Source organism: Haliotis cracherodii, unplaced genomic scaffold, assembly GCF_022045235.1.
Source record: "Haliotis cracherodii isolate W230 unplaced genomic scaffold, xgHalCrac1.p SCAF_20, whole genome shotgun sequence".
Lineage (NCBI taxonomy): Eukaryota > Metazoa > Mollusca > Gastropoda > Lepetellida > Haliotidae > Haliotis > Haliotis cracherodii.
Genome location: NW_027266276.1, coordinates 6,634,822 through 6,654,505, shown reverse-complemented (window position 1 = coordinate 6,654,505; position 19,684 = coordinate 6,634,822). Strand labels below are relative to the sequence as shown.

At 39.9% G+C, this 19,684-nt stretch overlaps 1 protein-coding gene across 5 annotated transcripts in view; it reads left to right on the top strand.

The window, feature by feature from the left end:
- The window catches only part of LOC139470014 (5-hydroxytryptamine receptor-like), a 189,605-nt gene that overhangs the window by 113,517 nt on the left and 56,404 nt on the right, over positions 1-19,684 (top strand). For 3 of the 5 annotated variants that reach the window (XM_071252300.1, XM_071252298.1, XM_071252299.1), the window contains exon 2: positions 314-378. The gene's annotated coding sequence lies outside the window, so the exon portion shown is untranslated. Of the gene's footprint in view, positions 1-93; positions 167-313; positions 379-13,672; positions 14,089-19,684 lie in introns of those variants that run through there. The other 2 variants (XM_071252301.1, XM_071252303.1) reach the window with 2 other exon arrangements.

The following is a 19,684-nucleotide window of genomic DNA, read 5'->3' as shown; positions in this document are numbered from 1 at the left end:
GCTGTATTGATCGGGGGAGTGTACTACTGTAGTGTTTATATGTGGTTATCCTTGTGCATAATCCTGCTCTCAGCGATAGACATCTACAGACCATGTTGCAATGCCATTGTGACAAGACGGCGAGTTGGCCATGAATGTAGAGTCTACATTTGTTTCCATGTTTAACGTATGTGACCAACCATGAGATTTAGGGACCTTATGGGTGAAAAATCACCATGTGTGACACTCATACATTTCAAATACAACTTTGATGTTTACCTTGATAACTTGATATGTGCACAAATACTTTAAATAAATGTTTGCTGTTTTTCAGACCTATGTGTAACTTAAGCGGCGACACTACAACAATGACCCGAGCGGCTGTCAGGTAGGACACAGGTAGGTGTTCACTTACTGACCAAAAGATAAACATTGAGAAAATGTGTAAGGCTTTGTACAATGATAAGAAAAAAATGAACCCAATCTCCTTAAAATTGCCATTTCCATGCAATCCCATTGCCATATTTACATACATTTACAGTTAATCAATACAAGTTATTGGTTTTCTAGTTTCAGTATGACGTTAACCGTCAGAAATCTTATGGTTCTTACATGACTAATTCAGTCGACTATATTGGCCCTGCATTTCCAATGTCGTTTCACCAATTTAGATCAAGTGTTCAATGATGATTATCAATGTCCTATGTATGATAATTGTCTGAATGAGACATGGGATTTTACCTTTTATGCATTTATGCCAGTCATTGTACGACAACCTTTCTCGAAATAGAATCTCAAAGGTCACGATGGCTAGATTCAAGATTGGAATCTTTGTGGTGCATGTTATTAGTATCAATTTCCAGTTGAGTGACGGTTGTACCTCTTCTTCAATATTCCTTGTGCCAATAATGTGCCGTTTGTGTGGACGTCCATAGGTTGTTTCTGTAACCGTACCGTACAACCTCATATTTAAGACGAAAGTTATTAATTCTCTCAATTGCCTTGGTAACATCGGAGACTGTTCTTCAAAAGGGACCATGGCTGTAAGAAAACATTATGAATCATAGATAGAGACCATATCGTGTCTAATTAACTCTGTGTATTCCAGACATATATCATTCAAGAAATATTTATGTACCATCGAGCTTTCAGAGATGCTGCTTGTTTAACGTTATTAGGCTGCGGTGACCCTGTGTGGTGTGATTTCTTATTACACATGGTCTAGACCGTAGAAGACAGCTGTGCAAACAGTTTAGATTAAAAGAAAATAACCAAGTTGCGGCCAGTCCTTATCAACCAGGATTAAGATGGCTTGGTTGTGTTCCAGTTTTAGGTTTTAGTTTAAGAGAATATTTAAAGATACAAACAATGTGTATTTATCAATGATTCAGTGCTACTTTGGTAATAATATACACGTATTCTAAATATTAAACAAGTAACATTAAAATTGCTGATCCTTAAATGTTTTTTATGTCAATTTATCGCAATTATGAGGTCTTTTCACTGTAGCACCGAGCACGGTAATCAGTGCGGTGGTGTAATCTCAATAGTAACTAAATCAGACTAAATCGGAATCAATACACGCATAGACCAAATTGGAGATATTTTTTATTGGAGTTTCACAATGAAGGCAAATAGCGGAGGAATTGAACATCGCTGCCACACAATACAATGTGGTCCACCATGGGTGAACACGAGCGTCCATTACTTGATACAATGATACCATTGTGTTCGTTTCAATGCTTCCCTCACGTCAGAGATCATATGAACCAGAAAGCGAGGCCTTCTTATCTGCTTACAATATTCTATTTAGTTTTTTTCAATATGGAACATAATTAACGTGCACGCAATAGAAGAAATGCAGAAAACTGATAGAGGTTTTACACAATGTCGCATAAAATTGCAGGGAATCTTTCAACGCGGAAAATGAAATTTAAATGAGCAAACACGACGGACAAGCTCCCTATAGGAATTGCGATTAAACTGAATACGAAACACGTCGATGTGGGATGTTATCGTGGCTGCATTGCCATAACATTGTAGCATAGTAAATTTATAGAAGCAGCTCGGAAAGAGTCAATATTTGTTCTAAAGGCATCAGCAAACTCAACCGAAAGACACGACTTCAGTGAGAGCATTTAAACAGATTAGGACCAACTCCGTCAAGAGAACCGGGACATGAGACTTTGTTCTGCAGTTGACAGAAGTTGCTAAATCGAAAACATATTTGGGACACACATATTCGGGTATGGATGTTAATCGACAACTGATGAATAACAGCTGTCAAAGAGTAAATTACGAACTCGAATTTTCATTTCTACGGAGTGGTCTTGAGATGGTATTTGAAAACAGAACACAATACATTATTGACTGTGCCGTCCAGAAAGCTTCAGATTGAGACGAGCAGTCTCCCTGTATCCAAGAATAGGCTCAAATGATGACGAAGGAGAAGAAGAAATATAGATTTAGTCACGGACATGGTATATTCTCCACAGTAAAGTGCTTGCGTGATAAATTTCAGTTATTTGGATATTAAAGCTTGAACAATTACAAGCTAAGTTTTTATATTATTGCCAAAATTGGAATTGGAAAATAGTTTCATCTTTATCTGTCTTGATGGAGGCAGGACGACGTCTAAGATGAACATTTAGATATTCTGATTGAAACCTTTTTGACAAAATAAAACTTTCTGTTTTAAGGCTCTCTGCCATTTTGGTTCAGTCAGTACTGTTTTCTTACATTCGATATCATTCTTTTGATGTTGTGATCGACGTTGAGAAACATTCGGATGTGTCGAACTCTGTATCGGGTTCCTTCGAGTTTGACACAACAGCGCTGAAGCGTATATTTTCCATATTCTGATTGAACTGTTTAACACAAAAAAACATTACCTATCATGCAAATGTCCCTGTGATACTTTTGCAAATATTTCTGTGGAAAAACGTTGTGAGGAAAGACCAAAGAATATTTTAAAAAATAGCTTATTGATTATTCAGCAAAATGCCCCCGAGTCAACAAAAGGTTGGTGGTTGGGTAGCCTAGTGCTAAGCGCGTTTGCTCGTCACGCATAATGCCAGGGTTCGTTTCCCAACATGGGTACAATTTGCGAAACACATATAGCTAGCATTTTGCTAAAAGCGGCGTAAAACCATACTCACTCACTCACGAAAATCTCTTCATGACAAAAACAAAACACCAATCTCCTCCTTTCATTTGAGTGATGTTTTAATGAGTGAGTGACTGAGTATTCCAGTTATATCACGGCGTGTCAGGAAGTGGGAGGAAATCTCGAAGTGATGCAGGTCTGAGACGTTTAACACTTTGATGAAACCCAGGAGGTCTTCTCTGGTGCTGACAAACCCAGAAACATAACCACAGCGAATTATGGATTTGAACCCACGATCGTTGGTTTCTGGCACGCCGAAGGGAAGCAACACGACACAACAAATAGCGGTGCCTTATATAACTTTGTTTGAGTGATATATTTGTAATATACAGATTTATCTGAATTATTCAGAATAACAAATTTACAGTTTGGTTAAAATACACTAGCCTTTCATTTCAGTTTGCTTCAGTGTAAGAATGAATTCGTTTAGCATGTTTGCTTGGATATCATCAGTAGCAAGTGGTTTTAAGGTCAGAACTCTTTTTTCGTATACAAGGCACGATTACTTCTGAAAGTGTTGATGAAGACAAACAGGCGCCAAGCTGTATTTCCGGGTCTTATTTCCAGAATGTAGCTATCATGCAATTGCAAATAACACAGTGGGGAAATACTTAGGTCGGACGGGGGTCTTTCCTCCTTAGAATACTAATGAATGTATGCGGCACTGTAAAGGTTTATAGCCGGCTGTTGACAAACTCATGTGTAACAATTCCTGTTCGTGTTGTATTGCCGCAACCTAGATATATATTTTTAGGAGCTCACAATTGGCCTTGATACAGTTAACTGCGTTTATAACGAACACGCTTATAACGAACTGACCGATATAACGAACTGATATTTTAGTCCCGGCCATTTGTTACATATATGCTGTATATATGCTTATAACGAACTACGGTTATTACGAACTAAAATTAGTGGTCCCTTTGAGTTCGTTATAACCGTAGTTCACTGTATTCTTTTCTGTTTATGTGAATTAAGAATATGCATAGCACACAAGCTTTGATGTTTTGATTTACGTCTTGACATACCCCGGACTCGATTGTTTAATGCTCCCATCATAATGCTGGAACATGGCCCAGTGCGGCGTTAGGCAACAAAGAGACACTGTCCTTTTTAATGAAACTGCGGGTGCAACCGGTAGGGCAGGACATGCTTACCCGTTTCGCGAACACTTGTTATCATCATTGGTTATCAGTGAACCCTTCATATAATTGACATCACAAATATGACTGCTACGACTTCTTTCGGCAGATAGTCGAGATTGATTATTCTCAAGCTTTGATATTTTGAATGTAACTGACATCAACCCCCCAACCGTTTTAAAGCTGACAGAACTGATTTTGTTGAGCGATTTGTAAACCCATTCGGTTCTTAGGTTCACAATTCTCAGTCAAAAATTAAACAACATTCAAACCCGTGGAAATATTTAACATCTCCTCCTTGGACGAGGGCAAGTTCCATCAGCTGGCAAAGTGATGGCTTTAGTCTTCTAGGAGTCCAAAGAAATGGTACTGGCGGACCACCTTCTGAAATGCTAGACCATGAATAGTCAATGTATGCTCTACTCTGCTTAGGCAACTGCGTGAGACTATCAAGTCTAGACTTTCAGTAAAGGTGTGTTGTTCCACGAGGACAATGCGCCCATACACAAGTTTTTGTCGCCATGGCTGCAATGGATGACTGTGGCTTTGATCTCGAACATCCTCCGTATTTACCAGATTTTGTCCACCTCTTCCCAAATTTGAGGAGGAACTTTTTTTCATGCAAATAATTATGACGCCATTACCAGGACCTTTTACACCACGAGGCGGATGCCTGTCACTCTATTGGGATCCAAACACTCCAGCATTGCTGGCAAAGTGTGTGAAACTCGGAGGGGAGTATGTTTAAAACTCTCCACCAACGTAGTCAATCATAGGTAGGCTCGAACATAATGAATACTATGAACGCTATGAATAATAGATTTAATGTCTTCATTCTGAGCCATGTGTTTGTTTTGTTTGATGTTTAACGCATCACTTTTGATGCACAAAGCAATATTGCACCTATATGACGGTGGTCTGTAAATAATCGAGTCTGGACAACAAGTCGAGAACAATATGAACTTGTGAATAGTTTAACTTGAAACTTGAAATGAAGCTCACTATTCAATCAGCTTCGTTATTCGTACCAGGGTACGTTTTGTTTGTTTGTTTGTTTGTTTGTTGTTTTACGCCGCACTCAGCAATATTCCAGCTATATGACGGCGGTCTGTAAATAATCGAGTCTGGACGAGACAATCCAGTGATTAACATCATGAGCACCGATCCACGATGACATGCATCCCGTTAGTCGCCTCTTACGACAAGCACTCTGCGCTATGTGTATTTTCCCTCGCATTTTGTGGAAAGTAACTACACAATGTTCATAATATACCACACACAATGTTTTTAATAAATGTTTCTTTTTAACATACATTGTACCGAAGAACATGTTAATTCTTTACATCAAAAACTGAATCCTACACCTTTAACTTAACCCCTGGTGCTTAGCAACGAAGCATGTCGGCAATATTGCCCGGATGTCAAAGTAAATCGTCTATCTTATAGCACATCCAATGTCCGTCAATTAGCGTTAACGACCTGACGGAGCTTGTGCTCGACGTCTTAACGACTCTATTCATCGTCGTTTAGCCTCGATGGATCGAATTACATGTCACAAGGCCTATCATAAGCTAGATAGAAACTGCGACTTCATCACACGGTATATAATCCACGATAGGCTTCCAAAACGCATATGTTCTTTTCAAAGGAACGAGTAAATCATTCAGGGATGGTGTCAAAATTGCAAATGCTTTTTTTCAATAGGATTCTGGTATGGTCATGTAACCAAAGGGAAGGTGTCAAAACAAGAATCTGGATTTGTTTCAAAGGGATGTACAGTGTATGACTCATTGGCCGTGTAAAGACAATGTATGTTAATTTTAAAATGATGTATATAGCTCTAAGGGTGGAGAGAGCGAGTGTTGAACGATGTGTACGGACCGCGTGCATTATTTACAAAGAAGAGCAGATTTCATTACTGTAGAAATGAAATCTTGTGTTATTTGCACAAAAGCATGCACTAACGTTAATAGATCTCACATGACTGTTGTAGCAACACCATATGGTCGCGGTGTTTGCTGGTTGGTGTTTTAGAAGGTGTATGATTCATCTATCGTTCGAAAACACAATGAGACAGAATCCTCAGAGACAGATTCTATATATTGCATCTTGACGGGGTAATATGGCAGGGTAATTAGGGAGTTTTCACACACATACGTCTCAGTTTCACACAAATACAATGTCTCATTTTCACACACATTATGATACGTCTCAGTTTCACACAAATACAATATCTCAGTTTCACACACATACGTCTCAGTTTCACAGAAATACAATGTCTCAGTTTCACACAAATACAATGTCTCAGTTTCACACACATACGTCTCAGTTTCACACACGTCTCAGTTTCACACACACACACACAATGCCTCAGTTTCACACACATACGTCTCAGTTTCACACAAATACAATGTCTCAGTTTCACACACATACGTCTCAGTTTCACGCACATACGTCTCAGTATCACACAAATGCAATGTCTCAGTTTCACACAAATACAATGTCTCAGTTTCACACAAAAACAATGTCTCAGTTTCACACAAATACAATGTCTCAGTTTCACGCACATACGTCTCAGTATCACACAAATACAATGTCTCAGTTTCAAACAAAAACAATGTCTCAGTTTCACACAAATACAATGTCTCAGTTTCACACAAAAACAATGTCTCAGTTTCACACAAATACAATGTCTCAGTTTCACACAAAAACAATGTCTCAGTTTCACACAAATACAATGTCTCAGTTTCACACAAATACAATGTCTCAGTTTCACACAAAAACAATGTCTCAGTTTCACACAAATACAATGTCTCAGTTTCACACAAATACAATGTCTCAGTTTCACACAAATACAATGTCTCAGTTTCACACAAAAACAATGTCTCAGTTTCACACAAATACAATGTCTCAGTTTCACACACATACGTCTCAGTTTCACACAAGTCTCAGTTTCACACACATATAATGCCTCAGTTTCACACACATACGTCTCAGTTTCACACAAATACAATGTCTCAGTTTCACACACATACGTCCCAGTTTCACACAAATACAATGTCTCAGTTTCACACAAAAACAATGTCTCAGTTTCACACAAATACAATGTCTCAGTTTCACACACATACGTTTCAATTTCACACATATACAATGTCTGGGTTTCACACAAATACAATATATCCGTTTAATATACATACCATGTATCATACAATGTCTCAGATTCACACAATACAATAAGGAAGACAAGTCTTGCATTTATCATCCAAAACTGGCTCCCACAGGAGATATCGCTTGGATGAGATCAAGCGATATCTACACTGTAGATATCGCTGCAATGAAATTACATCACAATGCTTTGCAGACCATTGTGACATCACTGGTTACCACGAAATGACATCATTAATAGCTCTGCTCCTGAAGCTGTTAGCAGTACTTTTTACACCGAAGACACTGCTAATTATTGTCTATAAATTGATTTTTTCTTGGAAGAATGATGTTAGATGATAATTAAAATCTCACCCTCGTGTCTTTTGACATCAAATATATCAACACTCGTTGATAAAAGTGGCAAAAATCCTCGGCAAACCTCGGAGTTTTTCCACTTTTATCAACTCGTGTTGATATATTTGATATCAAAAGACACTCGGGTGAGATTCTCTATTTATCATATTCACGGATTCAACCGACAGTGACCAAAAGTCAAGATCAGAAATTTAACTTTATCCTGTTTGGATTTTTTTCATTTGCCAGATCGCTGAGTATTTGAGCAATCAGAAAAATAAAACGACAAAACTATCAAATATATCACAAAGTAAAGTGACTATTAACTATACAAATAATGCATTCAATGAATTCCGCCAAAGTAAAAAGAGGAAACCAAATCCTTCTTAGAAATAAACACATACACAAGCTAAAGTAGGAAATCTAAACATATTATTCAGAAATGGTATGTATTTGTTCCAACTAAACCGATCAAACGACCAAATACAACAATAAAATACATTGCTTCCCAAATTTCGTTTCCACCGATCCAAGCTTCTTGGTCGACGAATATGATAAATGTGTGACCCCATCACAACGTCGAGACTAGATTTGCGGAGCATATGTCTTCTTTGAAAGGACCCTGGGGAAATATTACACATATCACACATCACGTTTGAGTAACACTTGTCGTTAAAGAGCTTCATCTTGTTTCTTGACATATAGAACAAGTCACGTAAATAATATGCATTGGATATACATGTAGTATGCTGTATCATGTTATTTCATCATTATATATCAATATGGTAGCAATATTCAAGCTATATGACGGTTGTCTGTAAATAATCGATTCTGGACCAGACAGTCCAGTGATTGACATCATGAGCATCGATTCACGCAATTGAGATACGATGACATGTAGCAACCAAGTCAGCGAGCCTGACGACCCGATCCCGTCAGTCGCCTCTTTCGACAAGCTCAGTCGCCTTTAAAGGCAAGCATGGGTTGCTGAAATCCTATTCTATCCCGGATCTTCACGGGCCCGCGCAACTTCGAAATATATAGGAAATATTTTTAACAAGACAGCTTTGAAATCAGAGATACAAAGGATATCTCTCGCTAAGTTCCATATCATCCTAAGTGCCTTCCCCCGACCGTTACCTTATTTTAAACTCGAGGTCTCGGACACATATTTGCTTTCGGAAAGATAGTTTGCGGGATAAGTGCATTAGCGAGCTATAAGTATCAAACGGATTCTAGGATGTCTCAGTTTGTTGAAATGATCAGGCCAGTGTACCAAAAAGCAATAATCCGCTGTTACAGATGATGCATCGTTCTTTGGTCACACCTAAGACTCTTGTTTCATTGTTTCAATCCCCACACGAACAATTTATATGAACCCTCCTCACTCAATCCATTAATAATAATAATAATAATAATAATAATAATAATAATAATAATAATAATAATGGTGATGTGATGATGATGATGATGATGATGATGATGATGATGATGATGATGATGATGATTTAAAAAAACATTTTTAATAATAAATTAAACATTTCTATATGGTCGTTCCAGAGTTAGGCTCAAGAGCGCCTTCAGTCGTAGGTTGTCAGAATCAGATGAGGTTTGAGCGGTGATCGGAACGTGTTCAGGTTTTTAATTTTTCCTGATCTCATATGAAAGTGAGTTTCACAGAGCAGGTCCGACTTTCTGGAATGCTCTGACGCCGTAGGTCTTGGCTGTTCTGGGAACTTGGAGCTAGGGGGGATTGTAAGTGGCTTGTCGATGCTAATGGGCAGCTCAAGACAGACTGGTAACAAACAATAGTCTGACTTTTAGACATCTTCGAACATGTTTGGAACATTGTGTTTATCATATGCTGTGCAGCTCTGTTAATTCAGTTAGGTTTAAGGAATGTGCGGATTAACGGACCACTGAAACATATGTATGGGTATAGTACAGAATCATCGTTGGGAAACGGGGTTTCATGTACGCGACATATTATTGTTATATATTCACAGATATAATTAAGCTGTTAGATTATGTCAGTTCTGAGTCTTTAATGAGACTGACATCCTCACAATTTTCCACATTTCAAGCCTCACTGGTCTCGTTCGACAGAAATAGAACCATTACAGTGAACACGTTCTGGCAAAATTGTAAATGGATGTTAATGGCGATTAACACTACATCACAGAATTAAAGTTATCCCATTTAGTGTGCTAGGTTACCATAACTGTGACTTTGCTGGCATTTTAGTTACACTGTGCTCTTTGTCTTACACGTTGAATTCCTACAATTGAATTTATTTCGCTGACAACTATTGACTATATTTCGTGTAGAGACTATAGTCTAAACCTCATTAATCCGAATACTCTTCATTCCGGACAAAAGGGGACACGGGTGGCCTAGTCGTCCAAGGCGCCGCGATTCGCTGTGCAGAGTTGAGTCCCTTTGGAACGCAAGAGACCTATGATTGAGGGTTCATTGAGGTTCTCTCCGATTATATTTCTAGGTTTGTCAGCAAAATATGCGTGCAAATGAGTTTCAACGAAGTTGTAAACGTCCACGACCTGCATCACATCGGGCTTTCCTCCCACATTAAGCTGACACGCAGTGATATAACTGGACTATTGTAGGAAACGGCGTTGAATCCAATTCACTCACTCGCTCCATGGTTGCACAGTCCACAGTGACGAGGGAGATTAAGCCTTTCTATAATTACACACTCAAGGCCGGAACAAGGGGATACCACTTGTGACATGAGAGTGTGATGGTAGTCTGTCTCCCAGACCCAAGAGAATAAATTAAAGCGCCATCCAACTCAAGTCTAGAATAATTTGGCAAGTCTAGATAGCCTCAGCTGCAGAGTTTGAACATTGTTCTGGGACCCATTTCAAGTTACTTTTTATATCGTAGCTATATATCATTAGACAAGACAACTTTATTTCTACGACCAAAGGTCTTGGTGGAGGGTGGTCAAGTGGGTTACAGGGAGGGGTCGGAAGAGTTGATCTTGATAGATAATGGTGACCACATGTAACAAAGCATATCGTATTTCCTTGCGAACACCTGGCGTCATCACTGATGGAATCTGTTTCGGCGGATAATCCAGACTGGTTATTCTCATGCATGTATATTCATTTTAAACTAAGACAAGGGCACGTGTAACTCAGTGTTTTAAATATGCATGATATGTCCTTAATCGAGATAAACGGTGTACATGTCTCCTGGCCTACCTGTGTCGCCTTGAGTTTTCCTCTCATATTGAGCTGACAGACTTCATAAAAAATGAAACAAAGAATATAAAATAAACCTATGTGATTAAATATTATACATCAAAACCAGAGAATAATCAATTTCGATTATCTACTGGTATCACTGGTCGTCTAATTATGTGAATGATTCCTGAAAATCAGTCGGGACACCAGATGTTCGTTAAAAGAGAAAACACGAACTGGTCTACCAGTAGCACCCACAACTCACTCAATTTGCACAAGGGAAAGACATTTTTGCTGCCTCAGGCCACACAGCAGTACTCCCCCCCCCCCCATCCCCCCTCCCCCCCCCCCCCCCCCCCCCCCCCCCCCCCATACGAAGGTAGCCTATAAACAATTGATTCTTGACCAGGCGATCCCGTGATACGATAGAGCGTTTTTGTTTTGTTGGAACTGGAAACGATATGTTAAATTCAATTAGGTATGCTGCGAACAAGTGCAGAGATTCTGCAGATTAAAAGTAGAATAAAACACCAAAGTAACATTTCCTTTTCCAACACAGTAGGGAATAGGGGGAGCAGGTTTAATGTCTCTGCACAAACATTTCTTTTGTAGCATGATTTATAAATGCTACTGAGCTTATGATGAAACATGGGGACTTCAGTCCACCAGCAGAAACATCGACCCAGTTCAAGCAAATATGAAACGTCTACGCCAGAGGCTCATTCGTCTCGATTATCTGCCGAAACAGATTCCATTTTGGCGTCTAAGACAAAACTGTGCAAATGATATGAATGAATCACTGACAATCAGCGATGACACCAGGTGTTCGCGAAGAAATACAATATGCTTTGTGACATGTGGTCACCTTTATCTATCAAGATCAATTCTTCCGACCCCTCCCTGCAACCCACTTGACACCCTCCTCCAAGACCTTTGGTCCCAGAAATAAAGTTCTCTTGTCTAAGACAAAATAGTCTGAAATTCAGTTATGACACCAGGTGTTCGAGAAAAGGTTAAGGTAAAAAAATATCGTAAAACCAGAAACCGTGAAACATACTCACTCGTTGAAACTATAGGCGCTTTGCATGTATGGTCACTATCCTAACCGCAATAACGAACAGGTGGTATGTCGTTTCTTACTGAGAAATAAATGTCCCTCGTCGCAATAAATAAACAGCTCTACGAGTAGTTCGAACGGTGCTTTCCTTCTATTTTGCGTGGGGACAGACACTTTCCGCGACCTATGTACTTCGATGAATCCATGTTCAAGCTGGCGGTATGTTGAAAATTAACCTTTGTATAATTAAGGTTGAAGTAATGTCATTCCGAGTCAGAATTTTGTCCTAGGAACCTATCCTTGTCGTTAGAGGCGAACCAATTGGATAAGTGGTCAGACTCGTAGACTTGGTTGAGTGCGTGTCTTCATACCCCAACAGTGTAGAACGTTGGGTATACCATCAATCACTGGATTGTCCTGTCCAGATTCGACATGTACTAAAGGACCAACGTGATGTGGCTGGGATGTTGCTGAATCGGGCGTTAAAATAACAAAGTTTACAATGTATCAACAAAGTTTACAATGATCAGCAAAGTTTACAATGATCAGCAAAGTTTACAATGATCAGCAAAGTTTACAATGTATGAAGAAAGTTTACAATGATTAACAAAGTTTACAATGATCAGCAAAATTTACAATGATCAGCAAAGTTTACAATGATCAACAAAGTTTACAATGATCAGCAAAGTTTACAATGTAAGAATAAAGTTTACAATGATCAACAAAGTAACAATGATCAACAAAGTTTGCAATGATCAACAAAGTTTTCAATGATCAACAAAGTTTACAATGATCAGCCAAGTTTACAATGATCAGCAAAGCTTACAATGATCAGCAAAGTTTACAATGTAAGAATAAAGTTTACAATGATCAACAAAGTAACAATGGTCAACAACGTTTACAATATATCAACAAAGTTTACAATGATCAACAAAGTTTCAACCAAATTTACTTCATATCAAGAAACGTTACAATGTACCAGCAAAGTTCACAATGTATCAACAAAGTTTACAATGTTTCAGCAAACTTTACAATGCATCAACACACTTTACAAGCCGCGGCGATAGCGCTACATCGGGTCATAAAAAGCCAGCAACAAACATCGTTTTAAGCGTTTTGGACTTATCCGACTTCGTGTTATGCATGATCCAAAAATGATAGTTACACAACGTCGTATTACGCGTTTCAGATGTTCATTAAAAACAGAGCACAAGCTTGTAACAAACTTTGCAAACGTGCAATCATCAACACACGTATGCGTCCACACGTTGCCCGACCCAAACGGAGTACGCACGCATAACATATTGCCCAAGAAGGCTCTACTCTGAGCAGAACATCTCACAGCCGACGACAAAACGACCACTGTGTCTCGCGACCCTGCTCCGAGACTACTGAAAACTTATTAGTGGGACATGTGTGGTCTGATCGTAGTATTTAGCACTCCAAAGTGTATTATTTGACTCGTGCCGTGTTCTCCCACTGATGAGAACATTTCCGACCAAGCTTTCGATCCCCTAATTTGCACGATCAATAGTGCAGCCGCCATATTGAATACCATGCGGCGGTTGACACGCGCATTCGTCCCGCACGCGGGAAAGCATTAGGTTCATTACTACCCTCGCTCGGCACACGCGAGCAGTGGTACTAGGCTGCCATGCCAGCCATGGCATTACCCGCGCGATATCGAGCTAAAGACAGATCCGCTAGAAGACCACAATTACTGGAGCCTAAACCATCAACGCAACACAAACTGAAGGATAGAGTTGGTAGGACGCCTAAGCAGTCAATGTAGAGACCGTTGGTTGATCGAGGTCCGTGGGCATGTTCAGCATGGCGGCCCGGTAAACGGAAGTTGAACATCATATGCGACCGTGTCTTGGTTTTCGGTTTGAAATACGGAGTTTCTTCGGACGAGATTTGAACATGTACAAGTTTGGTGTAGCGTATAAGACTTGTGCCAATCACATTCATCCAGGGATTATGGTGTTGGGACTTCGTTTCGAGCAACCAACAAAAATTACTTAGGAATTTCGTAGGGTAAGTTTTCCATGTGTCTGACGTTAATTACGCATTTACTTCTCAGCCCGAATGAATTAATATTAACGGGTAATAGTACAGCTGAGTTTTTTTATGCAGATTGCCATTTTAAATCCCATTATTTTTTTATGGATTAGATGTTTTAATAATGATCTGTTTGCACGCCCGTGACATTTAAACAAATGAACATACTTCCAAAGAATATCAACTAAGTATTGAATTATTAAATGTAAGTAGCGTTCTTCGACGAGGTATTCGCAAATTGATCAAAGGCTTTGGAAGAGTTGTATTTAGGTTAGAAAGAATTTCATTGTATCTGTCGTATGTATTTTTTGTATGATTGCATCGATTTAGACTCCCCATTGGCTACTTTCGATTTTAGGAATACAGTTTTTCAACAGTGTTAGCATGTACCACCTGTATGTAGTCCTAGCAGACGTGCATTCTTTTGTTAATGTACCAAAGAGTTGCTGTCAATATGAGCGTTTGATAAATCATTATTACATTGTTTGGTTCAATGTCTCACGAATGAATTCTAAGAACTGGCAAATAACGTGGGCGTTGAAATTCCGTTATTGTGGGGGTACCGGGTAACGAATATGTTGTGTAGACTTTCCTGACTGTAAACATGAAGGAAAATGAAAATTCCGGACGAACGTGGTTCATCTGTTTAACAAAGTTAGGTGAACTCTTTCTATTTAAATTTGTATTAAAATGATGGTTTAAACACCGAAGCGTGTTGCTTTAATTACATATACCTTGAGATTAACAAAGCCTTACCGTTCGTACACAAACTAGTACAAAACCGGTATTGGTGTCGCGTAGAGGGACTACATGGGCACTCGGGTAAGTGTCGGCTAGAGGGGGCACTCGGGTAGGTGTCAGTTAGAGGTAGCACAGGGGCACACGGGTAGGTGTCGGCTAGAGGGGCAACTCGGGTAGGTGTCGGTTAGAGGGGGCTCTCGGGTAGGTGTCGGTTAGAGGTAGCACAGGGGCACACGGGTAGGTGTCGGCTAGAGGGGGCTCTCGGGTAGGTGTCGGGTAGAGAGGGCACACGGGTAGGTGTCAGCTAGAGGAGACACTCGGATAGGTGTCAGATTGAGGGGGCACTCGGTTAGGTGTCGGTTAGAGGGGGCACTCGGGTAGGTGTCGGCTAGAGAGGGCACTCGGTTAGGTGTCGGCTAGAGGGGACACGGGTAGGTGTCCACCCGGATTGTGAATGGCTTGTCGTGGAGAGCTCTCTTTTTACACCAATTTTCGGCAACATATTTTGCACAGACCTCGCCCAAAACTTGATTCGTCAGTGCAGTTCAGTACACCACACGCTACATGTTCCATTGTATATACAATCTCGACAGGGAGGTGATATATTACCAAAACATCATACAATACGTCATTCTGTCTGAAATACACATGATAAATGTTTACTGTTAATATTCACATTTACGTTTTGATGCATGAAAACAATATGCATATGTATTATTCATTGTGTATTTCCAAACTCAAATCTGCATATTAAACATGCACACATTTTCATTTATGCAAGTTTGAGTGTAAGAAATTAATATGAAAATACGCACAAGTAACCCTTGAGTGCGTTATATCACAACCCACACTTTGTATTATTTTGTCTTACTTTTTGCCTCCGTGTTACACGTTATTCTTTGTACATAACGCTTTTACCTCGTACACAACAATAATTCTTTGTAGTTCCAAACCAAGCGTATCAACCATATTAACTGTACAACGTTCATGTTTTGGATAATTTGATATTCGTCAATGTACACATATCAGTCACGATAATGAATAGTGAGTGAGTATGGTTTTACGCTGCGTTTAGCAATATTCCAGCAAAATCACGTCGGGGACACCAGAAATGGGCTTCACACATTGTACCCATGTCGGGCATCGAACCCGGGTCTTTGGCGTGACGAGCGAACGCTTTAACCACATGTTGCAAGTGTAAGAGGTCAACCTACACCTATCGCGTATCGCGCCGGGTTATAGACATATGATTTGCAATGCTGTATCCGAACAGATGGAACTTGAATACAAACAAATAAGAATTGTTACGTGAGATTTGTTCATCAGGAAATGTTATTTTGATCATGGAATAATCAATTCGAAATCTGTTTTGGAAAATATGAATTACTATTTACTTTTCATGAGACTATCACTATCATGTACAAGAAGAAACATTTTAAGATGTTTTTTGGAGGTAGAGGTGTCTAATGACATGTTGGACTCACAAAACAAACACACACACACACACATGCAAGCCCGCACGCACGCACACACACATGCAAGCCCGCACGCACGCACGCACGCACGCACGCACGCACACACACACACACACACACACACACACACTCACACTCTACATAAGTGCAATAATCTCAAGCCGAAGGCCCGGGTTCGATTCCCGACACGGGTACAATGTGTGAAGCCCATTACTGGTGTCCCCCGCCTGGGTTCGATTCGCCAAAAGATACCAAAAGACATTGAGGGTCTTAAACAAGGACTGGTCGGCTTGGAGTCAGCATACTGACTTGGTGTGGGTTATATTAAACTGTGGCATAGTATCTCAGAGACCTAGCACTATGGATCACACACACACACACACACACACACACACACACACACACACACACACACACACACACACACACACACACACACACACACACACACATGGGCCACTCTTATTAATAGTTAATTGTTAATAGTTGGGTATACTGACTCTGTGTGGGGTATATTAAACTGTGGCAAGGTATCTCAGAGACCTAGCACTATGGATCACACACACACACACACACACACACACACACACACACACACACACACACATGGGCCACTCTTCGCCCATGGGCCACACTTCATAGTGTAAATTTTGAGTTTTTGAGTTACTGGTTTCCAGAATTGAAATGGGACGTGTTAATAGTTGGGTATAGTGGCCAGAGTTACAATATGTCCCCTGCACCGTATTCCTTGTACTTAGAGGTGACTAAATTGAATGGGATGGTCACGGCTTGCTTGACTGCGTGTCACAGCACACCAATATATTTAAATGACATTTTAGTAGCCCTCGTAACAGTCAAGAGAGAGTTGACATGAATTTCAACTTCGTTTCCATTCTTCAAATGTTTGAAATGGCTTTTTCAGAAGCTCGTGTTCCTACTGCTCGGAACCTTGCTCATAATATCAATCACCGGTTTTGTAAGTTCCTGAATTGATTATTTACAGGTCTCCGTCATACAAGTGGAATATCTTTGCCAGCGGTGTTACACAACAAACAAACAAAATGTATTGCGCTCTGTTCTTGCGTATCCCGTGTGTGTCAACATGACTGTAATGCTTGCTTGCTTTTTCCCTCAAATAAACTCATGATCATAGGTGTTCTTGGCTTCAAGCTTCATCACTGAAGTATTCATGATTGATCCACCGATATTCACAACGGAGGAAAGAGAATGTAGCGACCCTTGCAGCTTAGCAACTTTTGTCGTCGTTGTCACGTTTATTTCGAAAAATAAACACTCAAGAAAAACATTTGTTGTAACTTGATCGATGCATTTCCATTAAAATTCCCAAAGTTTCACTGCCATGTAAAAGTTATTTTGTAAAAAGTTCATGATAAAAACTCTGAGCAGGATAAAAGTATCAAATATTAATTTCCGGCGCGGCTTTGCAGAAAAGTGTCGGGTGTCAGTGTAAAAAGACAAAACCAAAATAAATGTGTTCGTCAAAAAAGTTGAGATAACAAACATATACATGAACCAGGAGCTACATCATCAATACGACCGTGATGCACAATTCTATACATCCGCTTCTGTTCATGAACCGATTTCAACTATGATCGGTGGTGTTCTTTTGGAATCAGCATATCTGTTTATGAACCGATTGTAACGATCAACGAAAGGAAACCCCATTTATCCGAACGTGGTGTTCCTTTTGGAATCAGCACATCTGTTTATGAACCGATTGTAACCATCAACGAAAGGAAACCCCGTTTATCCGAACGAAGTGTTCTTTTGGAATCAGCATATCTGTTTATGAACCGATTGTAACGATCAACGAAAGGGAACCCCATTTATCCGAACGTGGTGTTCCTTTTGGAATCAGCACATCTGTTTGTGAACCGATTATAACGATCAACGAAAGGAAACCCCGTTTATCCGAACATGGTATTTTTTTTTGAATAAGCACATCTGTTTATGAACCGATTGTAACGATCAACGAAAGGGAATTCCGTTTATCCAAACGTGGTGTTCCTTTTGGAATCAGCACATCTGTTTATGAACCGATTGTAACGATCAACGAAAGGGAACCCTATTTATCCCCCCGAAAGTGGTGTTCCTTTTGGAATCAACACATCTGTTTATGAACCGATTGTAACCATCAACGAAAGGGAACCCCGTTTATCCGAACGTGATGTTCCTTTTGGAATCAGCACATCTGTTTATGAACCGATTGTAACCATCAACGAAAGGAAACCCCGTTTATCCGAACGTGGTGTTCCCTTTGGAATCAGCATATCTGTTTATGAACCGATTGTAACGATCAACGAAAGGGAACCCCGTTTATCCGAACGTGGTGTTCTTTTGAAATCAGCATATCTGTTTATGAACCGATTGTAACGATCAACGAAAGGAAACCCCGCTTATCCGAAAGTGGTGTTCCTTTTGGAATCAGCACATCTGTTTATGAACCGATTGTAACCATCAACGAAAGGAAACCCCGTTTATCCGAACGTGGTGTTCTTTTGAAATCAGCATATCTGTTTATGAACCGATTGTAACGATCAACGAAAGGGAACCCCGTTTATCCGAACGTGGTGTTCCTTTATGAATCAGCACATCTGTTTATGAACCGATTGTAACCATCAACGAAAGGAAACCCCGCTTATCCGAACGTGGTGTTCCTTTTGGAATCAGCACATCTGTTTATGAACCGATTGTAACGATCAACGAAAGGAAACCCCGTTTATCCGAACGTGGTGTTCCTTTTGGAATCTGGGTACAATGTGTGAAGCCCATTTCTGGTGTCCCCCGCCGTGATATTGCTGGAATATTGCTAAACGCGGCGTAAAACCATACTCACTCACTCCTTGTGGAATCGACTGGTATAACAAATCAATGTGATAGAGTAATGTCCTTTAGACACAAGTAGACGTGTTCAGCAGTAGACGTTCAGAAAGCAGGGTGGCCAGAATTATGGATTCCTGGGTAAAGAGATTTCCCTGCATTTGTGCATTTAGAACACTGCATTTGTGAATAGAAATTCGAAGCAATGCAGCTAAAACGTGTTTTGGTATCTACAATTATATCAAACTCAATTCAAGTTTCGCACAGCATCCTTTGTCTCTGTTAGCAATATATCATGAACGAACCCATCTGAAATTTAATTTAGTTATATGTAGTCATGCATATACATTATTTGGAAGCACCATATCTTTAAATTGGCCGCGCTAATAACGTATCCTGTTTGTAAACGTGTCTTTTAATGAGTACAGTGAAACTCCGCTTGTCCGAACCTCATTAATTTGGGAACCTCGTATTGTGGACAATTACTGTTTGGTCCATCAAATCTTTAATGGACA